The sequence below is a fragment of the Anopheles maculipalpis genome, chromosome 3RL (genome assembly GCF_943734695.1).
Source record: "Anopheles maculipalpis chromosome 3RL, idAnoMacuDA_375_x, whole genome shotgun sequence".
Classification (NCBI taxonomy): domain Eukaryota; kingdom Metazoa; phylum Arthropoda; class Insecta; order Diptera; family Culicidae; genus Anopheles; species Anopheles maculipalpis.
This window is the reverse complement of record NC_064872.1, coordinates 70,609,551-70,617,235: the sequence shown is the minus strand read 5'-3', so window position 1 is coordinate 70,617,235 and position 7,685 is coordinate 70,609,551.

The following is a 7,685-nucleotide window of genomic DNA, read 5'->3' as shown; positions in this document are numbered from 1 at the left end:
TCTGGTCCATTTTTCTTTCCTTCCCGACACACATACGCGTACGGTCGATACGGGACCGGACCAGACCTTAACCCTGTGAAGAAACGTTGAGCTTGGACACATACGTTAGGGGAAAACATAAGCCCTCGTCACGGTACGGCCCGGACGCTGTGGACGATCAGCCCTACAGAAGGGATGATGATGAAAAGTGCATTCCAGGAACTTACTCACCGGTTGAGCTGAACGGTAAAATTGGCCCACGTACCGAGCATGATCGAACGGATTCGTTGTTTTGTGCAAGTGAAGTAGACATCATATACCCGCTCGCGTGTGTGTGTATGAGCCTGTGCTTCTAGTGTTGTGTGACTGTGCAATCAGCATCAATCCGGACGACGAGCTTGTTGATCACCAAGCAACAACACCCACTGTGCTACGGCAAATTTTCCACCCAAGTCGCATATCCCACTCCGCCATTGTGAAGTCTAACAGTAAAGAAAAAAAAAGCCATCTCCTCACATACCATCCAGGAAGCGCACTTCAGCTGGTACGATTCGTAACGATTCGGTCCATTTTCATAATTTCCCGTGCCCTTTTTTCCCATCCCGAAACCCTTCCCAGCGATTACGGCTTTCAATGGTGAATCTCGTCGAGCGGACAGCCACAGACACGACGACGACGACGCCACCATCATCACCATCGACGGCGACGGCTACAGATGTGAGCTACAGCTTGCCAACCAGCCTCTTTCCCTCGACTGTGCCAACGGTGACCGCCGGCTCACCGGTAGCCGAAAATCGGTTCCCATTATTCCTCGACCAGCAGGCGGCCAGTACAGCGCCCGACTCCGACAACGACGATCGAATATCCACCGATGAGGATGACGGCGAGGACGAGCACCATCGGAACCAGCGAGACAAAGCAGTAGATAGGTCGCAGGCACGTAGAATTGGGCAGCGATCGGCCGCACCACCGTTGCCACTTAACGGGACGGCGAAAAAACGCTGCCTTCGCCCGCCGACTCCGTCAGTGGGTAGTGTAAATCGAACCGGAGTGGACGGTGACTTTCAGTGGGAATTAAACCTTCCACAAACGACGACGACGGAGTGTGGCACCAACGAAAACGGTGTTGATCAGGAGTACGGCATGACATCGACCGTTGCAGCCGTGACAGCAGCCGCCAACAAGGCCGTCGCGGCACTGATGCAGTACCGACAGCAACAATCACAGCAAGCATCAACAGCAAATGTGAGTACAAGCAACACTTTACACTATTTTAAGCCCTGCCCGCTACTTGAAAGGGTAGCGCCTGCAGGGTAGGCAATCCGCGTTACACCTGTACCATTTCTGTGATGCGCTCATTGCAAAAGGCGCTGCGTTACTCAAAATAATTCACTTTCAATACAACGGCTAACAAGATTTACTTTCTAATTTTGGTTTCATCCAATTTCTCATCGATTGACAACCATTCGATTAGAGAGCTGTTTTTTTTCTTGGTTGGCGTAAGAAAATGAATTGAAGAAAAGAAAAAAATGCAAGTGAAAGTCTAATCAGATTTAGACCCTCAAGAAGTGGTAATAGCGGCGAGAAGTTAGCTTCCACTCTTATCGTCGCTCGGCGCAAAATGGATTCTGCTTTTCAGCTTTGTACACGCCACCGCCGGTCGTCTTTTGTTGCCGCCGCCTGCCAATAACTTATTTATCGTGGTACGTACAATACAGCGAGCGCGTCCTCAAATCACTGTCCCGAAAGGATAGGAATCGGAAATGAAATGGGATTTGTGATCGTCTTTACACATTGTGGGGTTTCTTTTTTCTTGTGTGTTTGAGTAATAATATTATTCCCTTTTTTTGCCACTTTCCCTTTCAATTGCCACTCTCTTTTTTATGTAGCGGATCCCAGTTTTGGGAAGCGCTCTCTTTGGGCAAAAGAGTTTGTCCTGACCATCAGCAGTAAGTTATACTGTGTAGGAAACGCATGCCCGGGTCGTAAAATGATTCATAAATTTTTGCCCGATGCAATAGAATGGGAGCTATTCCCCCGTTTGGCCTACTTGACTATCGGAGTTCCTGCATACACTTTCTTTTTTTGTTTCCCCATGTTCATGACTTTTCTTCTTCGGGGCGAACATGCCAGGAATAATAAAACGATTGTTTCCTGGGCCGCATTTGTCTTCGAAACAAACGAAACATCGATAAAATGGTACGGAAAAGTGAAAGTACTCTTACCACTTCTAGCTATCCTCAATAACAAAAACTCCTCAAGCTAAAACACACACACACACACAAAAGAGGGATCATGAAGTGGAAATGAAAATAATTTCATGAATTTTAATTTCCCTTCTCGAAGGAGCCTTCCGTTGCGTCAGTCGCCGGCAGGACTTGCCGACAGGAAATTGAAATACTCGCAGGCATTCCGATCCGATTGTACTTGCACGAGCGTTTCGACAACTCGCGGTTCCGCGCTCAATTGTTGGGCAGCATCTTGGCATCTTTTGACATTGCATAAAAGCAGGCGTACAAGCCCGCTGCCGCTACTTTCTAGAAGTTCTACATACATCCATTCCACCGCGTTTCCCCAAAGCTAACACACGATTGACGTACGAATTGCTGCAAATAGGACGCGCACGAAAACAAACACCAAAAGGTTTTTGCATCCGCGTCGTACTAAATTTGAAAATGAAAAACTGAAGAAGACCCCGATGCGCACTTCACAAAGCTGGGACCAAGAATATGGGAAAATAATTTCAACCGAAGCAATATAAAACAAACCAGCCTGAGCAAAAAAAAGCACAGACAAGGGAGATGATAATAAAAGAAACAATACACCCGGGGTTTTCCCGTTTTCTCTTCTCGCCTTCCCCATTCGTGACCCTCCAGAAGAGGGTCACGAGTTGTGTGGAAGTGGTAAGTGAATGTTATGTACCCATTAATGCGCCTGCAAGATAGACTACCCACATTACACCTCGGAACGTTAGCGGTACGAGACGAAACACAGTATCCTTCTGGTAGCAGCATGAGTCGATGTCGAAGTTCGACGACGGCATAAGAATAAATTAACGATCGAGAAAAACGGGAAAAAAGTTTTTTCCCCCTCTCGTTGTTCCCATCCCCCTTTCTTCCCAATCAAAGCATGGGGTAAAGGCAAGGAAGCTTTCGCTTTTGTGTGCGTCGATATCTCGCGTAAACCTTCTTGCTACCAGGGTGCTCAAGCTCTAGGAAAGACGACGCAAACCAGCTGGGGTTTTTTTTTTCGCTTTTTGGGTAGACTTCAAATTTCCAAAAATCTACTTCTGGTTTCGCATGACAGTACTTGCGCAATGGAGAAAGTCTTTGCCTCGGAAGCCAAAGACTCCGAAAGCCAGGACTGGAAGGTGGCAGTTAATGGAGCAAGAACGGAGAAATTAATAACATCAATGAAGCTGCCAAATGTAATATGGCTGACGGAGTGTAATGAAAAGGTAATTCACCTCCCCAGTAAGAGTGTTTATGGAAAGGAATTGAAAATCTACCTTTTCAGCGTGTAGATGTTGGAAAGATTTCCACCCAAAATAGGGGAAAAACCTTTTTTGTTTAATTCTTCTTCTTGGAAATTACCATCTTGAGTCAAAATCTATATCTTCTAGACAGCAATAAGCGGCCAAATAACTGGAAGTTTTATTGTACTTTTTTTAAGTCAGCAATTTTTCATAATTCAAAAACTTTTTACCACAAGTTCACCACTCGAATGGTGTGTCATCATCCGGGCCCTTCCGCCGTTAGTACTTGAAAAGTAAATAAACTGATTCCCAATTCTTTTCATCACCTTTTTATTTTACTGTTCTGCATTCAACGAAGAAAAAATCCCGATTCGTTTACCACCAAATGAAAGTTTCTTTGGGTTTCGGTTGGGGAGTTAAATATAATTAAAAAATACGCATTCAAGTTTTGCTTTTGTTTTATATTTTTCTAGCTACCAAACAACTCCTGGGTCGAAGGAAACCATTGACGCATAAACGCGGTGACCGCAGTCACCCGTAGAAATGGATCCGTCCGCCATTGCTCTTGTGATTGTTTTGTGTGTGTGCGGTTTTGTGAGTTTTTCCGGCTGACCAAACTCGCTTTTACATAATGAATTTTTAACCCTCATCTGAAAGCAAAAACTTTGGTCACACTGTAAAGCATTGAATTAAAACATAATCGGGTTCATGGGTTCAAAAGTTTCATACAATTCGGTGCAAAAGTTGTCACAATTTTCTTAACCTCAGCTCACTGTTGTGCTGCTTTTTTATGTCCTTGTGGTAAAAGGCGCCATTAATCTTTTCGCTTTTTATTGTTTGTTTTGTTTGGAAATATTAAATCACTGAGCAAAGCAAACAAAAATGTGCCATTTGCTTTTTCTTCACTTCTCTCCTCTCACACACGCACAAACACTTATCCCATTACCGATTAACGTTCATGATGGATTTTCCTATTGCTTTCCGTCTCTCCCCAATCGATGAGTGATATCATTTTGTCGCCATTCTGCTGTTAATATTCATTCCTCTCTTTCTCCGCTTTTTTATACCACCCCATGTCCCTATTGAGAGGACTCCTCTACGAGTGTAATCATCGCTAAGGACATCGATTTTGTGGCAATGCAAGCTACCCCCACCACCACCACTACAAGCTGGCACTCAATGCCGGAAAATCGATGCCCCTTATTAACTTGTCACAATCACGAGACCGGCCAGCTGCCGATGGCACTCTAATCAAATTTATGTTCATTAAGCCACTTCGCCTACCAAAAAAAGCCTTTTTTGGGGGCTAGGAAAATAAGGGAAAACAGCACGCATGGAAATAAAAACAATCGTAGGCCAACCGTTTAGTAGCGCCCGTTCAGCCGCCGATGGTGTGGGTATTTGGGCGGGAGCTTACTTTGCTGTGCGTTGAAGCTTTTTCCGCGCTTCGGTATCGATAGACGAGGATGCGTTTATCGTAACGTTTTCAGGGGCGCAGATCTCGCGTTTTCAGTGGAGAGGGCAAATGGTTTCATTATTGCGTCGTGAGGTTTTGGGGTGCTTGTGGGCATGTTGTTTGCTTTTGCTACGAGATGACAGCACCGGTAGTAGTAATGGTAGTATTAGTAAACGATGATAACGTACAGCGAAAAGCAAGCTGTCAAATGGGCAAGCGAGCGTATTTATGCAGCCCATTTCAGGATTCAGGCAATGTCAATTTGAATTTTGTTTAGTTTGTGCTTTTCGTTCTTCTACAAACTTCCAGTTATATTAAAATTATTTGTGTGTATTTTTTTACAATAAACAAAAGCCAACGTAATAAACAACAAAACAAGTCGCTACGCTGTTGGCTATTTCGAGCACAACACAACAAGCCATTCGAATGCCAGCATTATACATTTGCCAGTAAACAAAAACGAAACATCAAAGAAGAAATCTATTGCAACGAACGCTCTAGGGAGATCGGTCTCTTCGGCACGAAATAACAACACAAAGACACATCAAACACAATTGCCAAGCAAACGGAGCACAAGGATCACTCGGACAGTGCTTGAAAAATAAATTTTCTGCTGCACAAGCACAAATCTCTTTTATCATAAAAAGCGAACGTTTCACGCGCCCTAGAACACAAGCATAAAGCGCCAACTTCCAATCAACGAGAAGCAAACGCAAACACTGCGCGCAACACACAAAACGCATCTTCCGTGGCGCGGTTGTCCAATGAAATAAGCAGACAGCAAAAAAAAAAAAAAAACACAGACAGAAGCTCGCAGCTGTGAGCCTTCCGGACGTTAGGAGCGTTTTGGATGGCCGGTACCTTGTGACCACTTTATTGGACAATATTTCACCCTATCTTTAGTGTTACCTCCATTTGCTGGCAACCATTAAGCGTGTGATAGCTGGCACGAGTTTTCCCATCGCATTGATGTTTGTTTTTCGACAGTAGGGGCCGCCCGGAGCCCACAAAAGACGGTGTGCGCGATCACCATTTATCGTTGATGGGTGATAATTTCGTTTAACGATTTTCTATCACCTATTTCAGCCCACACACACACGTGCTATGAAGAAAGAAACATGATGTGAAAATCGATAGACAGAGAAAAAAAAAATGTGTAAGGAGGAATGTGAAAAATCGAAATGATTGTTAATAGTCTTTTCCACCTTTTTTTCTCTTCGGTTTGATCTGCTATTTCCACCTTAAAGCGCCTTTCCTTTAAGCCGACTTTAATCGGACACCTGTAAGCCTTTTCCGGGACGACAGCCCCGTGGGGCTGTGACGGAAGCAATAACAGTTGAATATTAAATCCAGATTACTTACCAAAGAAATGTATTTCCACGCCAACCGCTCTCGCTCTTGGTGAGTCGAGCGAAATAATAGTCAAAAATCGCTGATTACAGCTTGCAAATGGAAATTAATTGGACTTTTATTAAAGCACGGTATCGGTCCGGTTCGCTGCTGTTTTCGCTATTTCCTGTTTGTGCTCAAAAAATGATATTCAAACCATAAAATCACAAGGACATGCCGAGTGGAAGCGTCTGTCCCGGATATACACAAAGGGTGGAACGTGTGTAAGAGAGGGTGATGTCCTTGGTTCGAGCAAGTCTAGCGCTCCACAATTCTCCCGGGTGTCGCTTAATGAAATTTGACGTCTTGCATGGTGTGGACCGAAAAAACGGGAAGTGATAATCATCTGACGGTTATGATTTTTTCAACCCCACACCAAAACCCTATTTTTAATGTAATTTTCCTTTCTCTTTCCCCGATGATTGCATGTTTCGCGCGTTGCTGTATGTGTGTTTTACCTGGCGTGATATCAACGCGATCGAGGCTTTCCTGGATGGGGATGGTTAGTTGCCGAGGTTGCCACCAGAAGTGGAACGATAAAACGACCATTTTTCGATGTTATCAAGCTATTATCATGCTTTTTCTTCCTTGTTTTTTTCGCTTGTTTCTTGCATCGGAAGCAAATGATTTTTTAAATCCACGCTTTTACAACATTACCCCGACAGCAACAAGCATGTTCAACACGTTGTTCTTGTGGTGAAAAATTAATCAATACATGCCCGGAATCAAATACGAATAGAACAATCGAACAATTTGTCTTGGGTGTGGAGAACAAGTGGGCAAAATTAAGATAAATTTCCTACATAAAAACAAATCAACTTTTGCTTTTTTCCACCCTTCAAATTCCCAAACGAATGATCAATAAAAGCAATAAATCATCGCGCTGTATTCTGCTTACTTTGCTCAAGGCTTTGCCACGCTAAATACTTCAAGACCAGATATGAGGAAACCATACAGCCAATATTTTTTCCGATGAAAAACCCCAAACCGATGAAGTTTCTACGCTCTAATCCATCAAATTTCTGCCCTCTCCTGGAGGCGACGTTGCTTCGCCGTTCGCTGCTGACAATACAATTTCAATTATAATTTTCACCCAGAACGGCCATACACCGACCGCCACAGCATCCATCACTCGCATTTAAGGAAAAACAGAGCGTTAAAGTAGCAGAAAGCAGCATGGGGAAGAAAGATGTCACGTTAACACGTTTCATTTGGCCTCCCGCTTTTTCGAAATCAACGGAAAAACCGACACCGACGTCGGTGATGACGGAATGCGTCATCACAGGATCGGAAATCGTTGTATTCGTTATTCTTTCCGAAGCTTCACTTCTGTGAGCAATTTTGGAGCACTAACGGATCCCCAACCGGTCCATCTCGCGTGGGTGC